Raw genomic sequence first — 27,980 nt, forward strand, 5'->3', positions numbered from 1 at the left:
TGCCTGTTACGATATCATGTACCAGGAAGCTGTGCCCACTGTGCAATAGAGGCAAGACTGTTCATGGGGTAACCAAGTGCTCTATCTATTGTATTTGAAGTACGTTCCACAAGAGTAAACTCATGCTTGGCACCATAAACATAACCAATGCTCAAGGCTGGAGAAGACACAGGCCCAAGGAGAACCTATTTATGTTTTGCTAAGGGGTTTGTTGTCAAACCGCATTCTAAATATTTTTGTTTATAGCTATTGATTTGTGCTGTTCTCAATCTTGGGTGAAAAAGCATCTTATTGCAGAGGGCAGTGATTATGATAGAGACTCATAACTATTCAAAGTGTCAAGAATAAGTAACTGTGGGTTCTCAGCCACAATGAGACATCTATATCTACCTTCCCCTGCAAGGCTCAAGGACCGTTACAGAAGAACATGTGGAAAGAGTAAAAGCTGCAGGGTGGGAGAAATACCATGAAATGGCAACCTTTAGACATGACATGGCTGTTGTACACGTGGACCTACAACATCTGTGGTCATTTGCACAAGAACTGCACAGGTTCAAGCCAGTTAAGAATCCCCCAATGGAAGGTGGAGGGGCTGCAGAGGTCCCATGCCTAACTGATGAGTTATTGACAGATGATAGTTAATGGAGAATGGATGGTCACTTTTCTTTGGGGGTGGCTACTTCTATTAACTTAGAAACAGCCCTTTGAATTTTTGTTGATAGTTATGGAGATAAATGAAAACCAGCCAGATAGGAGCAAACAAGGACAGAGTGTGGCACAAGGGAGGGAAGCAAGCATGGCATCACCTGTACCTGCATGAGACATCATTTGTTCTATGCAAGAAAACAACGTTGACCGGATCTTTTTATGTTGAAAGAGAGTACTGATCTCCCCGATCCTCGGGCTTCTCAGAGCTCACAAGCAAGTCTGCCGCCCTTGTCAGCATTTGGGCAGAAATTCAGGTAGAGAAGTAGACAGTGGTATTGAAGGGAACAACGCTTCAGGTGGGATCAGAAGCAAGCGGTAGCAGGCAGCTGTGGCTGAGGGAAGCCAATGGGGAGGGCTAGGACCGTCCTCCACGAGCACACGCCTGGCTCTCTCTGGTTAGGCTTAAATTGGAAGTGGCAGTAAAAATTCGGTTAAACATTGGTTAGCAGTCAAACCCAGGCCACTTTAGTTTGGCTGTTACCCAAATCGTTGTTTGTTTTCCTGCATTAGTTATCACAGATCACCGTCTGGCTGACCTCCTCCAAGTCCGATTTGTAGAAAGCTGGCTGGTCACTGGCCCCTACTTCACTGTGGCTTGAGCCTAGTCCTCATGCATGCTAAGCCATGGCTCTACCACTGAGCTGTATCCTGCCAGGGTCTTATGTCTGTAATGTAGTAGAATCCTCAAGCATCAGGACTCTTGCTCCCAGAGTGTTCTATTGCTTTTAGTCTTCGTAAGACAGAGTCCTGGAAATCCCCTATTCTGTGTCAGTCTAAACTTGTCCTCTACGAGGCATGCTGGTGACCCTGGAATCAACCTTTCTCACCCATTGGCGTTTCCTCGTCTACTTCCTACAGTGGCTCTATTTACATCTACTTAACATGTCTTCCTTCCTCTTGCGTGCCCTTCTAGTTGTTTTGCAGCATTGGCCTCTAGAGATGAGTAAGGTATTAGTTACTTAGTCATTGGTCTGATGCAAATACCAGACAGAAGGAAGGAAGAGGTTATTTCGGCTTACAGTTTGACAGGACAGTCCATCATGGCTGAAGAAACTTGGGGCACCTGGTCACAATGCAGCACTAGTCAGGAAACAGAGAGTCATGACTGTGGTGTTCGACTTGTTCTCTCCCTCTAATTCTTCCATGAAATGCTTCCATGCACTTTTCTCCACTCCGCACCCTATGCACTGAACAGCACTGCCCACGTCTACAGTGGGTCTCCCTCTCTCACTCCGCCTAACCTAGAACCCCCCTCAGAGATGTGTGTACGGACTGTTCCCACGAGGATTTGAAATCCTGCCAAGCTGACAATATAAACCCTCACAAGAAGAGCGTGGACTGGGGGCGGGAGTGGGGTTTGTCCACCCCAGCATCTTGCAAAGAAGAATTTGGTGGGAAGTCTCAATTAGGAAACATTAATTTTTTTCCTCCACAAAACCTCATCCTCCAAACGCCTTGGCATTTGATGCTGCCCTTTCACCTCGAATGCTGCTGTCCAGGTGCTCCGTTCAGCACACACAGTCTTTTGTATTTTTCTCCTCAGCTACTCCAGGGTCTACAACCTCCCACCCTTTATTTGAGCAGAGGTGACTCTAATCTCTCTCCTTTCTTTACTTTGAGACAGTTTTAAAGTCTTCCTTTTGCTGCTTAAGTATTGTTTTCTTTTATGCCGAGTATGCATTTTTGTTCCTTAAGACAGCAAACATTTTACCTAAACGTGGCTCTTATTTGAGCACATCAACATAGTCAACATTTCGTAGTACATCAGATATTGAGGGTACAAGAATCCAACAATTCAGAAAAAGGACAGCCGTGTCCAAAAGCATCGATTACAGTCACCGAGTTTTATGTGTTAATTGCAACTGAGACAAGGACTGGCTTTAATGCAGTCAAGTTCAGAGCCCTTCATACCTGGGAATGATCCCGAAGTGTGACAGTGTTGCCATAAACAGACGCCAAATTTCCTGTTTAACCCCTGGATTCTGAAAAGATTTTAATATTAACTCGGGAATTTCTTCTGGCAATAAAATTCATTACCACCGTGATTTAACGTTTCCTTTTTCGGAATAGGACTTATTTGAATATGTTAGTAGTTCATTTAAAATAATGGTAGAACTGGGTAGGCATAACACAGGACACAACAACCCCGCAAAGATGAGGAGTCTGGGAGGTGCTAGCAAATCAATATTTGAGCTTTTACCCCAAATCCTAGCTATATTATTTTTCATCCCAGGATGTAGTTTCAAGGTTCAAAACCTATCCCTGGGGGGCACTATGATTTGGAGCTTGCTAAGATCTCTTCTATAAATAGTCCAGCAAAGGAAAGAAAACGAGCCATCAGCACTTGCCCTGACAAGGGATTTATCAAGCAGCCAGCACTAAACTCCAGTCCTCATGGCTGTCAGGTTATAAAGTAGTGGAGTCATCATTCAAGTGGATTTAAGTCTCCATTGTGTATAAAGACCTCTCAGGGCTAACAAGTTAAGATGGATAACACACACAAAGTCTCTTAGCCTTTGGGGGTGCTTGACACAGCAAAATACAAACATGAGAAAGATAGCTTCCCTCCTGGTCTGGCTAAGCTGAGCCAAGAGTGGTGGCGAGGCTGTAGGGAGCTAGACGCTGTCTGTACTTATAAAGAGTGGGGTTTGTTTCCCTGCCAATTCCCTTTTTTTTTTAACTGGGGTGACCATGTACAAGTTGATTTAACTCCTTTCAATCTCAGTGAATTGTTGGAATATGAAAATGAGACAGGATCTATGGTACGCTATTAGCATAGCGTATGAAATGTATTCAGAAGGTGCTAGCTGAATTTGCTGATATTAATGGCCAGACTTAATACCAGCAGCATGGTCTCATCGGAGCTAGGCACTTAGATTAACTCCTGTGTAGTGCGGAGAGTCAGCCGCCTCAGCCTCGGATATCCCACGTCATCATCGGGTGACTTTGAGATGAAGACCTGAGATTTAGGAATGGTTAAATTTGGGGGAGATCTCAAGAAACAAAGAGAATCCAGACTTGGTTCTGAAATCTAGACTTCCTTCCACGGAGTTTCTCATCTCAACTACGGGACGTAGAAATGATGTGAGTGGTGCTTTGATCTGAATATGACCCCATTGGCTCATATATTTGATTTTTTAGTCATCAGGGAGTGGCAGTATTTGAAAAGGATTGGGAGGTGTGGCCTTGTTGGAAGTAGTGTATCACTAGGAGTGGGCTTTGAGATTTTAAAGCCCATGCCAGGCCCAGTCTGTCTATCTATCTGTCTGTCTGACTGACTGCCTGTGTGTCTGTGTGTCTGTATATCTGTCTCTGTCTCTCTGTGTCTGTGACTCCGTCTCTATCTCCATCTCTCTGTCTCTGTCTCTATCTCTCTGTCTGTGTCTAGGTCTCTCTGTCTCTCTGTCTCTCTCTGTCTCTCTCTCTCTGTCTCTCTCTGCCTCTCTCTGTCTCTCTCTCTATCTATCTATCTCTATCTATCTCTATCTATCTCTCTCCCTCTCCCTCTCTTCCTCCCTCCCTCCCTATAGATCAGGATGTAGTTCTCAACTACTTCTCCAGCATCCTGCCTCCCATGCCTACTGCCATACCTCCCATCATGATGATAATGTACTGAGCCTCTGAAACTGTAAGGAAGCACCCAATTAAGTGCTGTCTTTTATAAGCACATTTTATAAGAAATGCCCTGGGCATGGTGTGTCTTTATAATAATTAAGACAAGTGGCCATCTCTCAGTTTTTCAGGGATGGTTCACCCTAGAAACTTAGACAAGAAGCTAATCTATTGTCTACTGTATTAGTCATGCTTCTCCCAAAGGACAGAACAGATAGAATCTATATGGGATTCATTAGATTGATTTATACTACATGGTCCAGGTAGTCCAACCATGGCTGCCTCACACTGGAGAGAGCAAGGATCTGATAACTATCAGCATATCATATGAAATATATTCACTAAGCTTCAGATGAATTTGCTGATATTAGTAGAATTAATAATTTCCATGAGGCTGGTTACTCATGGAGAGATGCTGGTCTTCTAAGTTCAAACATAAAGAAATTTGTTTTTAATATGAATTAAGGAATTCCATAACAACAGCACAGGTCAATTTGTGAGTCAGAGTGAGGACAAGAAGGCAAAGGGTAAAGTTTCCTTCTTCTGTGTCCTCTTATCTAGGCTGCCAACGGAAGATGGTACCCACATCTAGGGTATGTCTTCCTGCTTCAAAGAGTCAGGAGCGCCCAGCAGATTATGTGTTAGTCCATTCCAGATACAGCCATGTTGCTAGTCAAGAATAGCCATTGCACTTTCCATATGACCCCTGGGACTTGTGAGGATCAGACTGCTTCATGCTCTGTTATTCATGTTCACAATAATTGCTTTCAGGCTACTCCCTGCCCCGAGTGACTCAATTTTACAAAACATCAGTGTTTTCCACCTCGAGTGCACATGAGGTGGCAGGAGGCTGAATCCTTTTCATTCTGGGAAGCCACCATCCACTGTCCAACACAGACCACGAGACACAGCTAATAAATCATTTGTACAAATAAAATATTACTACCCACAAGCCTATTAATAAAGTTAATTAGGAACACATGGGCTCATGGATATAGAAAACCACATCAGAATAAGCAGGCCCATCAACATATCAAACACACCACAACTGATGTAGCCTCCTCATTGAGATCATCTGAAAAGAAGGACCATTAACCCTGGACACCCATGGATGTGTCACCAGACCACCCGGGTAATTCATCATGAGATGAATAGATGGTGAACAGGAACTCCTTTCCTCACTACCTCTTCTGATACACTGGGGATCCAAAACCTTCTGGGTGCTGAAAAGGAGCCTTATTAGAGGCTAGCAGGGATGTGTCTGGCCAGGTACACTCCCACGTCTGTTGGTGGCTCAATGTTCTGTTGAACAATGGAGCCAGTTGTGAGAGAGAAAAGTCTTGCTTTGTAGCTGGCAAGCATAAAGATGAACCGGCAGTAATTGGCATCTTGGCGTTCATTTTTTCCCAGAAGAGAACTGGCCAACTCCAACTCAGAGCCATAGGAAGGGGATTCTGGGAAATGTAGTTCTAGTTTGGACTAAGTCATATACTGCTGTGTTATGTGATGGAAAGGTGAACCACAGTGTGTAACACAACACAAAAAGAGTAGAAGGAACACTGAGTCTAGGCAAGACTAGAGACCAGAGGTGTGAACATGACTCCGTGATTAAGAAGGAAGGTACAACCTGACCTCCTCCAGCTGCCTGCTAAGGAGAGTCACGTTTAGCTGGGCCTCCTTGTTGAATCGGTCTGGGATTTAAAGAGCTCTGTTAAACCAGGACAACATATGAGCAGCTGATAGTCAGAATCTCCCTCCAGGACTACAGATTCATGTATAGTCACTGTAATCTTGTGAGTTTGTAAGCCATAGGGCAGAAGCACAAGTCATAGCTTATGTCACCTAGGCATTCAGTCCCGGAACCTGAGGGTGCAGCCGCAAACATACCAGGTCATGCTTCTGCTCTCTTCACGTTCACGTTCCTACAAAGGGGATGAAAGCATAGGCTCTCTAAGTAGCAGAGAGGCTCAGAGCTAGGCGTAGAAATCTGGGTACATGTTTAGAGAGAGACTGGCAATATTCTTTTAGCCAAAGTAGCCAGGGAAAGGCCTCTGTGAGGAGGGAGCCTAAGAAAGGAGGAAACATGGACCTCTCTGGGAGGAAGGTTACAAGGCAGACATTTTTATTCCTGAGCTTGATGGACTACAGCAGCAAATGTGACTGGATAACGAGCACCTCAGTGAGAAACACAGAAGAGGCTGGAAATCCACACAAAGGCACCAAACTTAGTTTAATAGTGAAAGGGCCTGGAGGCTTTGGGTAGGAAGCGCAAGGCCCCAGGTTTGGTCCCCAGCTCCGAAAAAAAAGACTGCCAGAATCCTCGAGAGATCAAGAGGCCACAGGATCACTTCAGCTTCCTGTCCTGCCTCTGTCTCTGGTCTCAGTGAGGGGAAGCTGAGAGGTGGGGCATTACAAGGAGTGTGGGGCTTAGTTGGTGTCCTAGAGGCCTTAGTAGGAACAATTTGCTAAGTCAGGAAGAAGCCAGACGCAGGGAGGACTTCTACTTCGTGGCCAGACGCCACTTCTCTCTGCCAGAAAGTGGTAGAGCTGGAACAAAATAGTTCAGAGAACTTCAAGCCCTGTGGGCGATCAAACTCTGCTGAGGTATCCTAGAATTGCACAGAGGTGACTCAGGGACACAGCCAAGAAAGGATGAGAAACGAAGTCGGTGGGAAACCAGATCTCCTGCCTCTCAACCGCTCCCCATGCTCCCTGTGTGTCATTTTTACTTCCAACTTCAAAGTTTACATTTTAAATAAATGATAGTTAAGGTGTGGATTTTTTTTTTGAAGATGTTAAATGGGTGAGGAAATTTTAGGTGAAATTTTCACGGAGTTTGACATTGAGAATCGTTCTTTTTATCTTTTTATAAAAGTTGTTTTTAGAGTGACAATTGGACCAGCACTTTCTTCTCTACTCCAAGACATTGTTCTCATAGCCTTTGGGGGTATGAAATGGATCCAAGGAAGGAGACGGTTCTAGTTTGCTTCTTTGTCACTGCAAAAAAACACTGACCAAAAGAAACTTGGGGAAGAAAGGATATATTTGTCTTCAAGGTTATATAGTCCATCACTGAGGGAAGTCAAGGCCAGGAGGAACTGAGGCAGAAATCATGGAGGTATGCTGCTTGCTGGCTTGCTCGACTTGCTTAGCTTTCTTTCTAATGAATTAATTTTTCCTGTTTTATTTAACATTTTATTGATTCTCCGTGGACCTCACGTGATGTACCCCAATCCTGCCCATCTTCCCATCCCCTTATACCCACCCTCCGCCCTTGCAACCTCCCCCGAAAAAAGAAAAAAAGGTCTCATTTTGGGAGGGTAGTGTGTCCCACAGCATACCCCTTAGTCCACACCTCCCCACTTGCAAATGCATGAGTCATGAGTCTGGCTCTAGGCCCTTGGCCCTTGGCCTCTGCCACATCCTCAGTCAGATATCGTTATTGCCCTGTGCCATGGAGAGCCTGTAGCCCTGTAGGACCAGCCCCTTCACGTGCTCCAGCAGTTCCTAAACGGGGTAGATGTTAGGGTGGATCAGAGCCCTGGATCTGGGCCTGGGCGATAGCCAGGCTGGTCAGCCTGCCAGCTCTCCCTCACGGACACCACCGCCTGCTTTAGCCTGCTTTCTTATGCAACCCAGACCCAGACTGTACCACCCACAGTGGACTGGGCCCTCTCACATCAATTATTCACCAAGAAAATGCCCTGCAGACATGCTCTTAGATCAGCATCGTGTGATAGAGGAGCTCTTACTGGAGGTTCCTTCTTCTTAGGTGACTCTAGTTTGTGTCAAGTTGACAAAAAACAAAAAAAACAAAAAAAACAAAAAAAAAAAAAAACAAAAACCAGCCAGCACAGAGGGCATACTCTTCAGAATAGACAGATATGTTCCCCTTGACCCTTGGTGATGCTGTAGCAATGGGGGTCATTCAAATATACATTTCACTTGGCTGTTTTCTATGGTTGTGCAGGCCCTAGTGACTAAATGAAGTCTAGACTCATTATTGTGACGAATCAACCAATGACTCTGTGTGAACTTGCCTTTGCATCCAGTTCCCACCTTAGGCTAGGACAACACAAAACAGTACTCCTGCAGGCTTTGGAAACCAGCTTTCCAGATGATATTCAGACAAGGGCTCAGTGGGAAGGAGCGGGAAATGGGTACCAATAAATTTAAAGAAACTTTCCTATTCTTGAGCATTTTTGAAAGTTGGTTTATATGTAAATAATGTGGAAGGAGAAGTTAAGTACAGAAAGCAAACCGATGTCAAGCTCAAGAAAATCAGACATTTTGCAAGAAAGAATGATAGTAGTAAGTGACTTGGGTTCTTCCCCCCCCCCCCAACACAGTATTTGTATTAATTATTTGGGAATTTCCCATCGTGCATCCTGATCGCACTCACTTCCGTTCATTCCATGTCTGCTTCCCCGCCATTTTGACCCCTTTTCCCCCAAAAGAGGAAAGACTGATAAAAAAGAAAAGAGAAAAGTTTATTTTGTGCTATCCATATGCTCACTGTCTACTGATCAAATTCCCAGTAGCCTGACCCCTGAAGAAAACCGAGTCCTTCTCCTCCTGCACCCCCACCAGAAGCCATCAACTGTGGGGAGCTATACTTCAGCATCCACATCACCATCTTTAAGAGTTCTCTTTGATGGCTTCCTTGGAGGGGCTCTCATTTTTTGGAGGAGGGTTGGGGTAGGGGTTGTCACAGAAGCCTTTCATGTTACTCTTTCCCAACTGTGCATCTGCAGTTGACAATAATGTGAAAGCTGCTGTGTTGCCCTCACAGTCAGCGGCAGCATGGATCCTGGACTTCTACCTGGTTTCTGGCAACAGCACAGACCACGGACATCCACATGGTCTCCAGCACATGCCAAGGTCCTCCAACTTGGTCTCCAATGGCAGCACTGCCCACAGACATCAACATGGGTTCCAAAGTTTGGACCATGGCCTCCTGGAGAAGTATGGACCAATGAGGGACTTTCAGAAAGGTCCAATCCAGTAAACGAACCGTTCCTCGTCACGAACATCCCGTAGCAGTTCAGAGCCAGGATGGTTGGGTGGTCGGGCAGCTTGTTCGGGGCTGAGTCTACTGAAGGACCAGGCTGCTGCTGGACGTCACCCTCCAGACCCTACTGGGTAATGACCTGTTCCTCCATTAACCGTGGTCTCTGATACCTGTGACACTTGTCACGCCTCTGGTTTCACCTCTCTCCCCTGTGCACAAACCTCTCCACTACTCCATCTTGCCCACCTCTCCATCACATATTCCTTGGTAGTAGCATTGGCAGCTGTAGTGTGTCATGCAATACACACACACACACACACACACACACACACACACACACACACACAAAATATTCCCCAAACAGCTTTACGTCTAAATGTTCATTTTTGGCTGACACACCATCAATACTAGACCATCTCTGAGGCTCCTTTTAACTATCCCGCTATTTCCCAGAGATCCTGTGGCTCTCGTTCTAGAGGACTGGCTCCTTCACAAACTCCATCAGTACGTAGATGGAGTAGATGTCCGGGTGGACTGACTCAGAGCCGTCTGAGCCTGGGTGATAGCTGAGTCGTTAGGTGTTGGGAACCTTCCTTCCCACCACCAGCGGAGCCGCATTGAACGTTCCTCATAGGAACACCCTAACATCAATGTCTTTATTGATTTCTCCAGGAATGAAACAGTGCTATGGGAGAAGAGGACTAGAGGTTGAGGGCGGAGGAACACAGAAGTATTACATTTTCATCTGGCGTAACAGAAAATCGATGTGTAAAGTCTGAGTAGACAAAAGTGCTACAAGCGTACTATGGAGAGACACTCACTGAGATGCATCCTTTTATTATTCTGATTAGAAAGATCTCTTTTCATCCTTCGGGTGCCGAAGTCGAAATTGTCTTTCCCTCTGTAAAGTGCATGTCCTTTGTTCCATGTCCAGAGTCCAGTGAAGTTTTATTGTCTGAGAGAATGTGTGAGGATCTCTGTTTTGAGTCTCTTCCAGATCATTTTTAGTTTTTTAGAACCACCTTCTTAGAAGACATAATTAGAGGACCACTGATATTCACCTTAATGTTATTGGTGAGGAAGTCATTCTGAGGTCATCCTGCCTCTATTGATGGTGTGTGGGTGGGCTTGTGTTATTGATGTTCCCTTGTCTGTTCTGTGAGGACTGTTTCTGGGAGATTCTGTAATATAATTCAAAAAGCACTTAGTTACCATGAAAATAGAAACCCCTGGGAAATTCTTCATAGAGCACAAGTAGGTTTTTGTCACCCTTTGTCCTGATTGTCATGTTACAGAACATTTTTCTCAGTGATAGAAGGCAATGGACACCAGCCATATTGAGTGTGTGTGTGTGTGTGTGTGTGTGTGTGTGTGTGTGTGTGTGTCTTAGTTAAGGTTTTTTATTGCTGTGAAGAGACACCATGACCAAGGCAACTCTAATCAAGAAAACATTTAATTGGGACTGGCTTACAGTGTCAGAGGTTCAGTCCATTGTCATCATGGTCAGAAGCACAACTGCTGAGAGTTCTATAGCTTGATCCAAAGGCAGCAGCAGGAGACCCACTTCTGCAAGCAGCCAGGAGAAGGCTATCATCTATACTGGATGGACCTTGAGCATAGGAGGAGACTTCAAAATCACCCCAACAGTGATACACTTCCTCTAACAAGGGTATACCTCCAAAAAGGCCATACCTCCTAATAGTACCACTTCCCATGGGTCAAACATATTCAAATCACCACTATATATATATTTATGTATAAGTATATGCATGTACATATAAATATATATAGCATGCAGTGATTAAATTGTATTTCATATAAAGGTTAGATATGCTCCAAAGTCTTTTTGCCTTTTATTCTAGTGAATTGTCATGCATAGTCCACTAGGGATTATATATAGGGCAGATCCTCAAAGAGCAGCACTTCTGTGAATGATGTGCCGGGGTCTCTACAGAAAATGCAGGGTTTAGATGTAGGGCATTTCCTTGAGTTCTTCCATTCCGCCTTAAATTTTGATGCAAACTTGCGTCCATTTGAGGACACTGCACTGTACTCATCCTCATAGAGCCAGTTTTCATTGCAGGCCGTTTTGCCTAACAGGACAGCACAGAGCAGAGGCCTGCCTGCGGCTGGAGTGCATCATTCTTTACCTCTCAAAAGCTGACTGAATTCCTCATGAAAGAGAGCCCTCTATTGACCAGAGCACTTCCTTGCTGTTTTAGATATTCCCCAGGAGCTCCTGGCTTCCCGGCTGGATTAGTAAGCGCCCTAAAGATCCAAGTAATGACTTTCTAAAAGTCCATGCATTACATCGTAGGTAGCCATCTACCACCATAAACACTGACAAGGATATCTGACTGCTTACGATAACTCAGCAGTTAAAGAAAGAGTATAAAACGCAGTGGCGTATAAACAATAAAGGGGTGGATGCCTACCATCGTGGTACTTGGGAAGTGGAGACAGAAGGATTTGAAGTACAAACCCAGGCTGGGCTGCATAGTGAAGCTCTGCCTCAAAAACAAAACAAAAACAAAAACAAAAACAACAACAACAACAACAAAAAAAGCCGAACAAACTACAAAAGGGACATGTAGTTCCAGTGCCAGTCTGTAGGGGGCAGCAAAGACACTGCTCAGATCAGCGTTCATTTCCATTTTTTTTGCTTCCAATGAAGAAATACCTTGTTTTAAAAAACACATTGGTGGGATCAAAATACCAGTGGAATATAGACCTTGTCCCCAAAGCATGACACCAGTATATAGGGCAGAAGTTTAAAGCATCATTCATGAAGTATAGCTGAAAGCTCTCTCCTAACTGTAAGAAATTAAACCAAAGACAGGCATTACATTTTAAGCAGGTGGTGTGGCTCAGTGGGTAAGGGTGCTGGTGCTTGCCTCACAGGCATGCCGACCTGAGTTAGACTCCCCCAGAACCCACAAAAAGATGAAAGGAGAGAAACTGACTCCACAAAGTTGTCCACTAACTCTGTGTGTGTGTGTGTGTGTGTGTGTGTGTGTGTGTGTGTGTGTGTGTATGCAGCCACACACACGTAAAAACACACACACTAAAATCTCAAGGGAGATCTTGAAGAAGATTTTAGGGAGGGTACCCCAAAATACAAAGAGCAGAAAGAGGGGAAACTGCCACTCAGGGGTAGAAGCCCTTTCTGAGAGGAGTGAATATTATTTGTAAATGATAGCTTGGAAGGTCATTTCTTTGTTTATGCTTTGAATCTTTTTTAAATTTCAGTAACTGACTCTATGCAGCATGGTAAAAGTTTTTAAATTTTGAGTAAAAATTTGTTAATTCTCTAAATATACATGGAAACCTAAGGATTGCCGTTTGAAATTTAATAAGACACGTTACGGAAACCTGAGATGCTGTAAGATGGTCAGCCACTTTTGTAAGTATTGTTTATGTTACTTTTTTTATCTGACAAAGACAGATAACAATGGACAGTTGTCCCCTGCCTCCCCCATAGGCTCCTCTGGGATGGCCACATCCAAGTCTTTATCTGCTTTATGACATTAACCTCTCCATTTCCAAGTAGTGTCATGATGTAAGCTGTCTCCACTTGACCCTGATTCTGAGTTTTGCTTTTATAGATAAGGAGTTAGTGCTCTGCCTAACTAACAGAGTTAGTCTGCACCCTGCCTTTGCTTCCTCTCTCGCCAGCCCGACATTTTCTGTTTTAGCTACATTGATGCTGGCATCAACATTACTGTTTCTGCCTAATCGATATTCTTTGCAAATTTGAAGTCATCTGTTACCATTGTTTTCTTCTAAAATGGCTTATTTTAACGAACATGTGACTGCTGGTTTTTTCTCTTTACGGTTTCCTAGAGAGTACAGGCTTCTTTTATCTTATATCGCTCACATATCAGCTGAGGTCATTGATGTGTGTGGTGTATGTACATGTGTGTGGAGACCCGCTGTTGACACTGAATGCTTCCCCTGTTACTCTCCTCCTTGGTTTTGGAGACAGGGTCTTTCATTGTACCTGGAGTTCATGGCTTTGGCTCAGTGACCAGCAAGCAGGCTCCAGGGATCCACGAGTCCAGTTTCCCCAGGATTTGTGCATATGTGCTGGGAATTCAAACTCAGGTCCTCATGCGTGGACCATAAGCACTTTAGCAACAGAGCCATCTCTCTGTCTCCTCCGCTTTTACAGGCTAAAGCAGCAGATGGCCTTTTGTCCATTGTTTTATTTTATTTTTGAAAATTTATTATTTTTTAATTATGGAGGGAACTCAATTTTTAATTATTAGGAAATTCAACTTGGGTCTCCTGCAAGAGCCGTCTATGCCCCTAACCACTGAGACACCCTCCCTCTAGCATCTTATTCTCTTCATGATTTTAATTGTTTTCTAAAGACTGTGATCCAAACACTCTGCCATGCGTTCTCCCCAGACAATCGAAGCTGGCTTTCTTCTAGGCCTGCCACAGCTTCTGTCCCGTTCCCTTGTTGGTTTGGATGGATTTCCTGGTTCTTCTGCTTTCCTCTTCCTCATTCTCTTCACGCATTTTCTGCTTTATCTTTTAAGAGCATCCTGTGGCCTCCATCTCCACTCCCCAGTAAACCTCACTCCCTCGGCCAACCCCTCTCAGACTGGACCAAGGCTGCCGAAGCAGTAGATTGAATGCAGTGTGCGTGGCCGTATGCAGTATCTGAGGTCAGGTCCCGGAGGGCACGTAAGTCTCGCTGAAGTGCCCCCAAGACCACTTTTCTGTCCCGTGGAAGTTATCTGCTATGTGACTGACCATCGCAATAGACTCTTACATGTCTAGCTGTCAACCCTTGGGGAAATAGCAAAGTCTTGCATCAGAGAGATTTCGTTTCAGGTTCGCTCTGAGCTAATACACTTTGATTGATTGCACACGGAGCACACGGATGCTTCCTAGCATTTCTTTATTTCAGAGCAAGTCTGGAAAGAGAAGGTGCCGTGCCACCTCTCTACTCCTAGTGGTGATCATACACTCATAAGCTCAGCCACGGATGTATGACCACCATCGGCATCACTGTGAGAGATCTGTCTCAGCCACCAGTGTCATTCAACCAGAGCATATCAGCGAGCCATCGAGTCGATGAATCACTAGACGTACTTCGAGACTTCCAGAGCGACGCATACATAGATAAGCAGGATAATGCCCTGAAAAACTGTGCCACTGTTTAGTGAAAGTTTAAGGATGTTTGATGCACTGTGAAGGCAAATGCTAACGATGGGTATCCCTGGTCACTCACAAAATTTCTTGTTCAATAAACGTACCTGTATTTGTGGGGTGCATTCTGTTCTATCATTCCGAGCATGTCTAATTGTCTTATCATGGAGACTCTCGGGAGGCAGGCTGCATCCCTTAACAGATGGGATACCACTCTTGTTCCTAACCGAGTGACAGCCTTGATACAGTCACCATGTTTCACTCAGTGCGCACCTGGCTGATCATCTGGGATTGTGACTCATTTGTGACAATTGTGCGTGGTGTCAAATCACAAGCAGCTTAAGGCTACGGGAGTTCTATCTTGTTCTAGGTTTGATATTTTTACTGCGTCTGGCGTAGGTCTCAGAACAAACCACTCCCAGATGCCCAAATGCCCTCGCCCATGTTCTTTCTTCATTGTAGACTATCCCACCTCCATGTCTTCCTGATTGGCTGTCCTGTCAAACTCAGAATTCAAGAGATGAATCCAAGAGTTACCTTAGGGAAGGAAGCCTTTCAGCAATACCATTGTATTTTTCTAGAAATGCCCTTTCTGTTCCTGGTGAGCAGAGCCTCAGCTCTCTCCAGGCCTCTCGGCAGAGAGACACCGTTAAAGAGTAGTAAGTATGCACAGGGAATATTTGTTGAATGGCTCTCCTGTGATTCTAATTACACAGAAGCTGTGACCATCAATGTGGAGAAGGATAAGCACAGTTCGGGAGGGTGGGGGCTGCACAAACAGCTCAGTGGTTAAGAGCATACAAGTTGCTTTTGTAGAGGATTGGGGTTCAGTTCCCAGTACCCACACGGTGGCTCACAACTGTTTGTCACTTCACTTCCAGGGGATTTGGTGCCCTCTTCTGGCCTCCATGGGCACTGCACACACGAGGTACATAGTCACATATGTAGATAAAGCATTCATATACATAAAAATTTTAAGAGATCCTTACAAAGAAGCACAGTGTAATGGTGGTAGATGTACTGTCCTCCACAGGTTCATGTGTTAAAGCCTACATCCCTGGTTGGTATGTAGTACCATTTTGGGAAATTCTGGGAGCTGGAAAAGTGGGGCCTGGCTGGAGGACATTGGATGGAGGCGTCTGCTGTAGGCTAACTTCTTTTGATTAGAGCTCTATTAGAGAACAGTTATGGTAATAAGGATAAGCAGACACAGGTCAGATAAGAAGCACCAAGCTGTCCACCAGTATCACAAATCTCCTATGAGAAGAACTCCCCAACATAGGCTGGACACATAGCATTAGGCCATGTTCCAGAATAAAGCCATATTCCACAGAAGGACACTATAAACATTTATGACCAAATCCTCAGAGGCATCATGAAGAAAGGCACTTATTTGTCTAAGAGATTCCTCAAGGCCAGCCTGGAGAATGTTATTTATGAGCTATGTTCCATTAACATGGGTGTTGGCTACAAGACAAATCTTCAAATATATGTCTTAGTTAGGGTTTCTATTGCTCTGATGAGACACCGTGACCACGACAACTCCTATGATGAGACACCGTGACCACAACAACTCTTATGATGAGACACCGTGACCACAACAACTCTTATGATGAGACACCGTGACCACAACAACTCTTATGATGAGACACCATGACCACAACAACTCTTATGATGAGACACCATGACCACAACAACTCTTATGATGAGACACCATGACCACAACAACTCTTATGATGAGACACCGTGACCATGACAACTTTTACAAAGGAAAACATTTAATTTGGGCTGGCTTACAATTTCAGAGGTTTAGATCATTATCATCATGGTGGGAAGTGTGGCATCATGTAGGCAGACATGGTGCTGGAGTGTTCTACGTATGGATCTGCAGGCAGCAGGAAGAGATATTGGGCCAATATGCCTGGCTTGAACATACGAGACCTCAAAGGCATCCCCTAGTGAGACTCTTCCTTCAACAAAGCTACACCTACTCCAACAAGGCCATACCTCCCAATAGTGCCATTCCCTGTGAGCCTATGGGGCCATTTTCATTCAAACTACCACAATATCTTATCAGGTATGCACCTCTAATATCAGCACTTGAGGGAGAGAAGCAGGACAGTCAGGACCTCAAGGCCTGCCTCTGTTACATTAAACAGAGTTTAATGTTAAATGTTAAACTGAGTTTAAAGCCATCGTGGACTACATGAATTCCTGCTCAACAAACACATAAACATTAAAAAAAAAACTTAGTTCTGAGCAAATTAAAAGGAACATTGAACCGCAGGGAGGATTGTGTTCTCTGAAATGCACATGTTGAAGCTCTACTCAGGAGATAACTTTATTTAGAATTCAGTCATTAATTAGTTATGCTTGAATTAGATGTGATTAGTTATAACAAGGTCATACGGGAATACAGTTAAATTCCAAGTCAAACAGAACCAATATCCTATTGGAAAAAAATAATTTGGACACACACACACAAAAGTAAATATGGGGGAAATGTCACATTAAGAAAAAGATGGAGGGGCTGGAGAGATGGCTCAGTGGTTAAGAGCACTGACTGCTCTTCCAGAGGTCCTGAGTTCAATTCCCAGCAACCACATGGTGGCTCACAACCATCTGTAATGGGGATCCGATGCCCTCTTCTGGTGTGTCTGAAGACAGCGACAGTGTACTCATATACATTAAATAAATCTTTAAAAAAGAAAGAAAGAAAAAGACAGACAAGAGACAATGATGTTTCCCAATGCCAAAGATCTCCAGCAAGCCACTGCAACTGCACAACACATTGTCTCCCAGCCCAGCAAAGGAAAGAATGCTATAAGAACCTTCATTGTAAACCCTTCCGTCAGCAATCCCTTGTCGTGGCAGCCCTGGAAAAGTCTAGGAGGTCCAGTGCTCACCTGGATTCAGGCTCCATTACAGAAGACGCTCAGCAGATTAGAGATCAGTATGCTGATTTGACCCAGGTCAGGAATGGCCCAGGTCAAACACAGGACTGAGGCCACAAAACACACCTCAGCTCTCTTAGACAGCCAGAAGACACTAGAAACTTCTGTTGCCAATGAAATGTGTGTGGTAAGCATGAAGGAACATGCTGCAAGTCCCTAAAAACTGCAGGATGCATCATTGGTGGAGGTGACAAACAGTGGATACCCATTCCCTGGGTGGCCATGCAAGACAAGCAACAAGGGAAAAGGGGCTTAGCTCCAAGGTGCGTTAAATGAGGAAAGGTAAGGAGTTGACAGCCAGCAAGTTGGTAACTGCCTCACCTACCTCTCTCAAGTGTAGGAAGAATGTTAGACAACAACTATTTCAGAAATGATGTTTCCACTTGAGAAGCATCCAGCGAATACTAGATGCTCACAGGGTAGGGCTGTTATCACGAGGGTTTTAACATTTTGAGGTGCCGTGGGTCCCTTTGATTGCTTGGTAAAAAATCTAACACTGCTTCTGACATGTTGCATGATATAATGTTTTTAAGTAGGGGGTTATTCTTCTGTGTGAACTTGACTGGGTCTTGGGCAAGCCAGAGAGCAGGCTAAGGATTGTTTCTGGGAGCATCTGTAGGCATGTGTTTCATAATGAGATAGTCATTTAGACGTAGGTAAGTGTCATTCGATCCAACGGTGTGTGTGGGGGGGTGGGGTACAGAACCAGAGCAGATGGAGGAGAGAGTTTAGTGTGTCTGTCTGTCTATCTGGATCCTTGAGATTAAACAGCCGTGTTTTACCTTTGGCAGGACTCACCCTGTTATATGAGTTATGTGCAGTATCAAAGATACTGCAGGGTAGCAAGATGCTTTTCCATCAAGATGTGTTAGAGCTTTAAGAGTGAAGAATTAGCAATGTAAAAGACATCGAGGGTGAAGCCATAGTGCAATGAATTAGTACGAAAAGGCCCATGTTTTGTGACCATTTGGGGCCATTACAGATGGTACTATGGCCGATAGCTGCTGCTTGTATTCAGATTTAAAGAAAATGATATAATTCAACTAGAAGTTAGTGCAGAGGAAGAAAAAAGGATACATTCTGTTCAAGTTTCTGATCTTGTGAGTGGAGAAATCTTTCAGAAGGAGCACTTCCAGCTTTGACATTAAGGTTGACCCGGATGATTCTGCATACCAGGTAGGTACTTTTGAAGCCCATATCAGGGGACTAATGACCCAAACTCAAGTGTCAACCACTTCTCTGCCCTGTCGATGCACATAAAACATGCTTGGGGAGCATTAGGTACTTCTCCAGATGACCCACTGAAAGGCCCCTGTTAGATGCCTCATGCCATAATATTGCTGCCTCTGCACGGGGCAGCATTCAAAATACAAATGCATGCGGTCCTAAGCATGTGGAAGAGGGAAGCTCGCAGCCTCACAATGCTGGCTTACATGGAAACACAATGACATCCTTGATAGGTTTGGGTAAAGGTCACTTGGCTCTGCCCACGCTTGGCCAAGTGAGTCGGTTGAAAAGGAAACGCTTGTGCGTTTGCATGGGTGGTACTGAACTGGATATCTGACCTACTGACCCCTTGGCTGATGGCGATACAGACAAGCTTGACTCCCTTCATTGTGTTATACAACTCACACACCATAGTGCCAGAGGCAGGCAGAGGGTAGAGGGCAGAGAGGCTAAGACTGGCAAGCATGGGGCAGAGCACAGAGCTTCAATCGAGAGCCTGCACACTTGTCTCCACTTGTCTCCTGTCCAGTTTCACTCTCTTTGGGGGTAGCCTCCTGTAGATGGGGGGAATAAAGCATACTTTATTGGCATGTACTGTTCATCCGGTGAGTATCTACTTTTGCTAGGCATTGGCTGGATGTGGGTGACATCATGACAAAGTGTGCCCAGTCCTTTGCCTGAGTTCAGTTTCAGCAGGGAAAGAGATAAATGAGATGATATGCACTGTGTAGTGTGAGAACTTTATAGGTGTCCCGGCTTCCAAAGGAATTGATAAATCCACCATCGGTTGACTATATCACTAATAAAATTATTCTTAATACACTTAACCAGTTGAACCTCTGCATAAGGAGCCCACCATAAACATGCCCGCAACACTAGGCTGGCCTACAGTCAGACAAAAGTATCTAACGCAGCCGAGTTTATAATAATGTAATGAATAGTTCTTGGACTTAAATGAATGTCCACTCCATTAAATGTGAAAAAGCCATATGCCTGGGCAGGTGCACATTCATTTAAGTCCACAGACTTGGGAGATGAGGCAATGTGTGGTAGGTCTGGGGTAAGAAATGGGCTGAGGTACTTGTCATTGCCCTTGAGAGAGCCCTAAGGTTCACCACTTCCATTCCGGGATATCTCTACACTCAGCCTGCTGTGCCCTACAGTAGAAACATATGGACATAAAAAAAACCATAAAGGTAAAAAAAAATTTAATTCCTTAAATCAGACTAATGATGTAGCTTGGTGGCAGAGTCATCACCTGACAAAAGCAAGAACTGAATCCCCTAACACCACAGTCGGGGTAGGGAGTACCCATAAACCAACTAGATACAAAGATCAATTCTGGAAATGACTACCCCGAAAATGCATGAGGAAAACAGGTTTCCGAACCTAAGATCTCTTAGACCATTTGCAGACACATCACGAAGGGTTCAGCTGAGCAGCAAGACCAGCTCTGGTGTGGCATTAATGACATCTGCTCCCCAAAAACGTGGCAGAGGGAGAGTGAAGGGCTTTACACGATAACCTGTACTCTACCATTAAGGAAGGGGCAATCTCTAGGTGACCATGTCATGACAAGCCATTCTTTTCTTGGATGGGGCAGGGGAGAGAAGCCGTGGTAGACAAATTGGACTCTAGAGTCGGTAGCCTCTATGCCGTCAAGTCATAAATGTGCTTCAGGGTGGCTTTGGTACAGTCTTGGGTACCAGCATAACACCCTTTCTTTCCATGCCAAAAAGACGTGAGTAAAGGAGTCGTTAGATCTACACAGTTCTGGAAAGCACAGTGAGTAAAGCCAGCCCTTCTGGGGAGGCATATGTAAGACCGTCCCCAGCTGGTCATGAAGGAAAAACTATTTACTTCTTCATTTATGAGCTTAATTCTTCATGCATCTGTTGACTGGATTCCTTAGATGGACACTATAATTTTTTTTCCTCTTTTGGAGAAAAAAAATATCCACAAGGAAAATTTGAGTATTTGTAATATCTTCCAGAAGCTACAACAAACCCTCCATCAGATGCTCCTTGTGGGCACCTCCCTTAAACCTCAAAACCATCAGGGGGAGGAATCCTGGGTCAAGAATTGGGAGATCCTTGAAGGCTTAATGGCTTAGTCACAGCCTTTGAGTATCTTCATCGTGGCCCGCTTCAAAAGGCCCTGTTCCATACATTCACAGGATCGGACACCATAGGAAATGCCCAGGTGCCAAAGTAAATGAGTCTCCTCCCTGGGGTGGGGCCAAGACGCTGGGTTCCAACCACAGCTGAAAGGGCCTTTGCAAAACTCTTGGAGCATACAGCAAGGAAGGCGGAAACGGTGCACACACTGGCTTTGTAGTCAGCGAGGCAGCCTAAGCCCAGCCTGGTGGACAACCAGGGGCAACCTTTGCCGGAAGCTGCAGCTATGGGGTAGGAAGCATGAACTTGCCCCTAGGGGGCCCCAAACTGAGGACACCAAACCAAGAGGAAATTGTTGTGTCTTCACCTTCATCCTCCTTACCCCGGAGTCTCTCACTACTCAGCACCCGATTGAAGCAGAATTTCGGCTCGGAACTTGGGAGCGATGCCGCGTGAGGAACCACAGAACAATGTGAGCCTCTTCCAACCATGTGCCACAATGCTTATTCGGGGCATTCAGTTCTGGAAGCTTTTCTTGGGCCCAACCCACACTCTCCTGACCGGCACAGGGGGCCTCACACTCCCAGGGGAGACCTTCTCAGGTTTATCCTTCCTTAAATAGGTACAGGAGACAGAAGCACTAAGGCTACAAAGAGGGAGGAACCAGACCGCTAAGAAGTCCCCAGTGGCTCTCATTATGAGAACACAGTTGGGCCCCATCTGCCTGTTGCTCCTGTGTAGTGATTTCAGTGGCGCCTCAGGGTGACACTTTTTTAAGGCTGAGTCACGGATCTCCCTGGGACATTTGTGACCAGCAAAACCCAGCCCCTCCATGTCCTTGCTAGGTAGAGTGGTCCCTCTTGGGGAGACGTGTGTCCATTACTTTTCTTATATCTGTAATAAGAGAGCTGACAAGCGAAGGCGGGGTATATTTGGGTTTAGAGGTTGAAAGCGCAGTCTATCATGGTGGTGGGGGAGGGGGAGGTACGTGGTCACGTAGGAGCCCCGAAGCAGAGAGAGATGAATGCTGGTGCCTGGCTCAAAAATCTTCTCTTTTACTCAGTGCAGAACTCCAGCCTCAGGCATGATGCCACCCACAGTTAGAACGGATATTTCCATCTCAATTAACATCATCTAGAAACTCCTAAACAGACATGCCCAGGGGGTTATTTTCACGGTGGTGATTCTAAATCCCGTCAAAATGACATTCAAGATTAGCCATCCCAGCAGATAAATGGGAACGAGGATCCCCGTTACCTCTTCGGAAAGAACACTTCCCTGTCTTCTAGATTGTGCCGTGGTCAGCATTCTTGGATCACCGGCCCCTCTCACCCACCCCAAGAGCCTACTCCATGAAGGGATGGGTCTAGATATGCCTTGGGTCTAGATTTTTCCACATTTTGAAGGTGGGTTTAAGCAAGTTACTGGTCATACCAGTTGGAGAACTCTGCCTGCAGACGGACCGTCTTAGGATGGGGGAAGCGGCTGGAGAGCGATCATTAATTAGGGTTTGAACCCTGGGCAGTAGCTGGAGGGGCTGGAGATCGTCCTTTGTCTTCTCTCAGTGCAAATCGTCACTGGTTTTGCGTTTGTTGACAGTAATGACAGAAAATAACATGCCGAACCACAGAGACCTGGCTTTTTAACAAGGACACTGTGGCCAAAGACATGATGATGGTGGAAAACTAGAGCCTGCCAGCAGTGGGCAGGCTCCTCCGGCTTGGATCCGAGCCTGTTGTTTAGAAGAAAAACGGTGTCTTCAAGTAAAGCCTGGCATGGTTTTTGTTTCGGTGGGGTTTTTGTTTGTTTGTTTGTTTGTTTGTTTGTTTGAGAAAGGGTCCACTACATAGTCCTGGCTGTCCTGGAACTCACTATGTAGATCAGGCTGGCCTAGAACTCACAAAGGTCTGCCTGCCTCTGCCTTTTACTTTCTGAGCCATCTTGCCCGGCCAGGTTCACTGTTGCTTGAATAGCGTTCTATAGCTCATGCCCAGAATAGCCCGACATTATAATAATAAGAGCAGTGGTCATCATTCAATCCAGTGTTCACTGGGAACCAGGGGGCGTTGTGGGCCATCACACTTGGCTCAATTCTGGCATTTCTGAGCCATCGTCTGGCGGGGGTGCATTAGCAAGAGGACACTTTGTGATCTGGGCAAGTGGACCTGCAGCCATTAAATTAACATGAAGCTGCTGAATATGTATGAGGGAGAGTAAAATGTCCTTGAGAGGAATTTGAGCCCATTTCTAACTCTTTCAAACAGGCTTTAGTGGACCAGAAAGAAACAAAGGAGGAAACGAGGTGCTCTGTACACTTGAGGTATTGTTGGGCCTCACCTTGAACTCTCTTTTATTCAATTCCCCCTGGCATTGCATGGATCCAGGGATCCTGAGATCAAATGCTTCAGGGAAGAGTCATAAGAAGAGATCTAGTCTGTCAAGATGGATGTCATCAAGATGAGAGGCCGTTCATCTTACTGGTGAAGTCTTAACTTCTAATGTCAGGTTTAGGTCTGTATTAGTTAGGGCTCTCTAGAATAACAGAACTTAGAGAATGAATCTCTCTCCTCTCTGTCTGTCTGCCTGTGTATGTGCGCAAGCGCATGCATATATGTGTATATATGTATATGTATAGATATACATAATTTATTTCAATGACTTACAGGCTGTAGCTAATCCAATAATGGCTGGCTGTGAACAGCAAGTCTAAGAGTCCAGTAGTTGCTCAGTCCACGAGGCCGGATGCCTCGGCTGGTCTTCAGTATATGCTGGAATCCTGAAGAAGCAGGCTGCAGTGTCGGTGAAGCTGTGAATGTGCTAGCAGGGCTGGGACAAGCAGGCAAAGGTTTCTCCTTCCAGGTCCCTGTGTAGGCTTCTGGCAGAAGGTGTGGCCCAGATTAAAGCTGTGTCTTCTCACCTCAAGATCACAAGTGTGTGTCTTCCTACCTCAGAGGTCCAGCCTAGAAGTGGATTCACCCACTTTAAACCAGGCAAAAACATCTCTCACACGTGTGCCCTCCATTTCTGGATTGTAGTTCCTTCCAGATATAGTCAAGCTGACAACCAAGAATGGCCATCTCAAGTCTAATCCCTGTCAATCTGACACACAATCATACTTTCTTATATCATCATTAATTTTCAAATACTAACAGCATCCAGGTCATAATAATGCCTAAATATAACTATACCACATACACTGAAACACATTATACATTTCATTGGGTCACAATTACACCTAACATGACATATCTGTCCTGCATACAACTGCAAATGCTTTATACATTTAGAATAGATGACAATATCCCTTGGGAGACATTCCTCTAGTAGCTCAAACTTAATGAAGATAGCCATTGATATTCTCTTAATTGATGTTATATGATGAAAAAATTGAAACACAACTATCTGTACAAAAATAATCTTCACAAAATACCACAGACTCATGTCAACTATAATCTTCTATAATATATATTATGTATATTATAAATATTCTATGTACATGTATGTACACACACGCGCACATATGTATATATAAAATCCAACAATGGTCATGTGGCCTTAGCTGGTATTTATATCTCCCTTCCTATACTATCCATTCTGTATTTCTTTTACCTTCTGCAAGCACCTTAGCAGGTCTTAGCTCTTTTCCTGGAGGAGTGACTCATACCTTCATTCCAGATGTTTCTGTGCCCTTCGTCATCCTGCCTGGGATTAGGCTGTTGTAGTTTCCCATGGACTTTAATCACAAGACGCAGTAGCACCAAGAGACACCATAAAGGATCTCTTGCACTCCAGACATAATCTCTCTTACCTCCATTATAGAGGGGCAATCCAATTTCCCTGTGATTATCTGGATCTATCAACCCTCCTAACACTGTTCTTCTCTCTCTCTCTCTCTCTCTCTCTCTCTCTCTCTCTCTCTCTCTCTCTCTCTCTCTTTCTAAGATTTACTTATTTTATGTATGTGAACACACTGTAGCTGTCTTCAGACACACCAGAAGAGGGCATCAGATCTCATTACAGATAGTTGTGAGCCACCATGTGGTTGCTGGGATATGAACTCAGGACCTCTGGAAGAGCAGTCAGTGCTCTTAACCGCTGAGCCATCTCTCCAGCCCACACTGTTCCTCTCTCAACCCTTTGGTTTAAAGGCATTAGAATCCCAAAATGGCCAGGGAGGAGCCAAACTTCCAGTTCAATGGGATGTTTGTTGTGGTTCCTGGTAGGAGCAACCCGCCCCACTCCTGAGGAGCTAAAACTTCTAGGCCAGCAGAACAGGGAATAGAAAGCAAAAGTTTTCATGCTGGGTCACTAGGGATGATAGTGACTGGAACTATTTCCTTTTCCGTCTTTTGATTCCTGGACCTGTGAATCCTGGTTTTGGGAGAAATTATGCCATATACTGGATACTGATTTAAAGCATATACTGCCTTCTGGAGAACCCTGCCCCAGCCCTCCAGGCTGCTGCCACCTAATTGACACTGTAACTGCGTCTTCAAAAAGCCATTCTATCTTTCTATCAGACCAGCTACTTTGATATAGTGGGAAACATGGTAAGAACAGTGGATTCTATGGGTGGTGGTCCACAATTTATGTTTTTCTTTGCCAAGCCAGAAGGAGAAATAGCGGAACATCGGGGTCTGGGATGAATGTATGGTTCCTGGTCTCCTCTGTGCCCAGATGCTGCTAATGTACCACTGAGAGTCAGAAATGGTAGTACCAGGTCCATGGGCATCCACGTGCCAAGCAGGAAGGGGAAGGTGAGTTCTGAGTGAGTGACAAGAGAGCACAGAGGTCTTCTTGGGAGTTTAGATGTGGCTTGCAAAGATGAAAGCCTTTCCTGAAGGGATCCTGAATAAAGAGATGATCCTTGGTTATTTAGACTGCTTCACTGATGGTGGATATGATGTATACATTTTACTCAGGGTGAACCAGGGATTAAATACCTTATGTGGGGAGGAATGCCCAGAAAGGAAAGCTCATTGGCTGACTGCTTGGGGCCTATCATTAGCCTATCCTTATCTCTCATAACCATGGAGAACTCCTGGTTTTTATGCTACGTGACTGATTGCCATGGTCTTCTCAGTGTGTTGTCATGGTTACATGTTCCAGAGCAGGTAGAGGTAGGCAGGGAATGGCTCCACTCTGGCTGTTCTCAATTCTGAGATTTCTGGGGTTTGAGCTCATTCAGCATTATCAGTTCTCATGCCTGTTGGGTAACCAGATCCCACAATGCCTGTTAAGTAACAGGGACCTATATGCCCTATACCACCGTTATAATTATAGTTCTCTGTGAAGTGAGTTCCTTGGTCAGAGGTACTGTGTAGAATACTATGACGGTGGATAGGGCATTCTGTAAGTGGATGGTGATTTGGCAGAAGCATAAAATGCATGAAACACAAATCCACAACACAAATAAGTATCTACCCCAGGATGAAAAATATATTGTCCTTTTAATTGAAGAGAAAAGTGTGTAGTTAACCTGCTACCAGATTGCTGACTGGTCACTCTCAGGAATGGTGCCGTATCTGGGGTTCAACGTTGGTCTCTGCTGTTGGCAGATCTGGCATTCAGCAGTAACTGTAGCTAAGTCCACCTTGGTGAGTGGAAGTCCATGTTGTCAAGTCCATGCATAGACCCCCATCTCTGCCTCCATTGCCACTTAGTTCATGGGACCATTAGGCAATGATAGGAATGACGAGGGAAAGAAGCTGACCGTTCATAGAATGGGTCATCTTACCTAATTGATTACTGAACTCCTCCCCAGCTAAAGTCACCTATTGCCGAGCACTTTTATGAGACACAAGTATCTTCACACACTTTGCCCATTTGGAGAAACTCATAATACTTCTTCTTCCCCAGATGTCGTTCTTAACAATTTTCCAATCATACTTTTCCAAGTCTGTGGTCATCCGGCCAATCCATTGCCTATATTCCATGAATCAGTGAACAATCACACACTGGGCCATTTCCCCTTCCAAACTGTGTGACCATGAGTGCTACCTCGAGCTCTGCACACTGTGAAAATTTCTCTTAACCAACATTTTTCAGGGTTGTCCCAGAAAGGCTGTCATGCTGCAGCTGTTTACTTCTTGTTGGTACCTGTATAGCTTGCAGAACCATCAGTAAACCAGGCCCTACTCTTCTCTTCCTCAGTCAGCCAATCACAGGGAACACCCTATGAGGCCAATAGGTGCATTGTCACAGGAGTAGAAAAAACACAGCATTTGGGCAACTTCTTCATGTAACTTGCTTGTGTCTTCAGGACCTGCCTGGGTCCAATCGCGTACATACCTCTTCCATTGATAATAGATTGCTGCTATGCACTTCCTACTTGATGACTTAGTGGGTTAGATAACACCTAGCTCATGATGGGCAGTTCCAGTCTTGTGGTAACTTGGTGGCCCATGGCCGGACATTGGGTCCACTAAGGCCCAATAGGTCAAGCATGTCTTTCAAAGACAGAATAGTTGTCTGAAGATAACGATAAAGCTTTGCTCCAAACATCTAAAGGTCTCTTCTGTTAGCATCTATAGGGGCCTGCCAAAGGCTCCAAACGGCATCCCCGTCTACCAGTGACACCTCAAGTACCATCAGGTCTGCTGTATCATGTAGTCCAATCAGTATAATGTCATCAATAGAAGATCCATTCTAAGTTATGGCACAGGGCTGGAGAATTAATATATCCTCAAGGGAAAACTGTTGAAGCTATACGGCTAGGCTTGACCAGTGAAATCAATTACTTTTAGTAGTTGTCCTTGTGGACAGCTACTGAAAAAGAAGGTGCTTGCTAGATCAATAGCTGCATACCACGTACCAGGAGATATGTTACTTTGCTCAAGTAAGGAAACCACATCTGAAACTGCACCTACCATTGGAGTCACTATCTGTGGTGGTTTGAACAGGTTTGGCCCCATGAACCTGTGTATTTGAATGCTTGGCCCACAGGAAGTGGCCCTATTAGAAGGTTTGTCCCTGTGACAGTAGGTGTGGTCTTGTTGAAGGAAGTGTGTCATTGTGGAGGTGGGCTTTGAGGTTATCTGTTCTCAAGCTACACACAGTCAGTCTCCTCCTGGCCAAGCTACACACAGTCAGTCTCCTCCTGGCTGCTCACAGATCAAGAGGTAGAACTCTCAGCTCTTTCTCCAGCCTCATGTTTGCCTGGAAACCTTTAAAACTGTAAGCCAGCCCCAA

At 45.0% G+C, this 27,980-nt stretch overlaps 1 long non-coding RNA gene across 1 annotated transcript; it reads left to right on the top strand.

The window, feature by feature from the left end:
• Positions 1-21,704: 21,704 nt before the first annotated feature.
• LOC134484939 (uncharacterized) lies at positions 21,705-22,576 on the top strand. The gene is made up of 2 exons (XR_010062744.1): positions 21,705-22,195; positions 22,389-22,576. It is a non-coding gene; the product is annotated as an uncharacterized LOC134484939 (long non-coding RNA).
• Positions 22,577-27,980: the final 5,404 nt, after the last annotated feature.

Source organism: Rattus norvegicus, chromosome 1 (genome assembly GCF_036323735.1).
Source record: "Rattus norvegicus strain BN/NHsdMcwi chromosome 1, GRCr8, whole genome shotgun sequence".
Classification (NCBI taxonomy): Eukaryota; Metazoa; Chordata; class Mammalia; order Rodentia; family Muridae; genus Rattus; species Rattus norvegicus.